Genomic DNA, 641 nt, shown 5'->3' with positions numbered 1-641 from the left:
TTTATTCCGACCGACCCCTTTCGAGCTGAAAAAGTACTACGTACGTGCTTTTTCCCCCCTCGATCTGTTCTGCTCCTGCATCCGCTTCATACAATCACGAGTTCACTGTTGGTTTTTGCACCCCCACCCCCAACCTTCTCAGTACGACCGGAGAAGATACGATATACGTTTATCACATACTTTCTGATTTTTCTTAATTTTTTGGGGTGTCCAATTCATATATATCACGCGTCGCAGAGCACGTGGGCGTGCGTCGAGGTATACAAGAAGCGCGTTCAGCTTTGATTTTTGCCCTTTCCTCGTCTCTTTTCGTTCCTTTCTGTTTTCTTTTCATTCCATTTCATATTACGGCGCAGCCCAGCGCAGCGCAGATGAATGACCGTCCGTTGAAAAGCCAGAACTTCAATTCAGTGAGAGATGAGAGAAGATATGGGCGCGCGTGATGGTCTTTCACGCGTTTCGCCACAACTTCGTGCAGATGCAGAGTCGAGCAATATTGGTGAGTATAGCGTTGAGATCGAAGAAGAAGGCATATATAAGAAATTAATAGGAGAATATACTTTACGAAGAAACGCCTGCAACCTCTCCCTTCTTTATATATATATTTATTTATTTATGTACTCACAGGATCAGAAGCTAGC

This window comes from Asparagus officinalis, chromosome 3 (genome assembly GCF_001876935.1).
Source record: "Asparagus officinalis chromosome 3, Aspof.V1, whole genome shotgun sequence".
NCBI classification, from domain to species: Eukaryota; Viridiplantae; Streptophyta; class Magnoliopsida; order Asparagales; family Asparagaceae; genus Asparagus; species Asparagus officinalis.
This window is presented reverse-complemented; position numbering follows the sequence as displayed.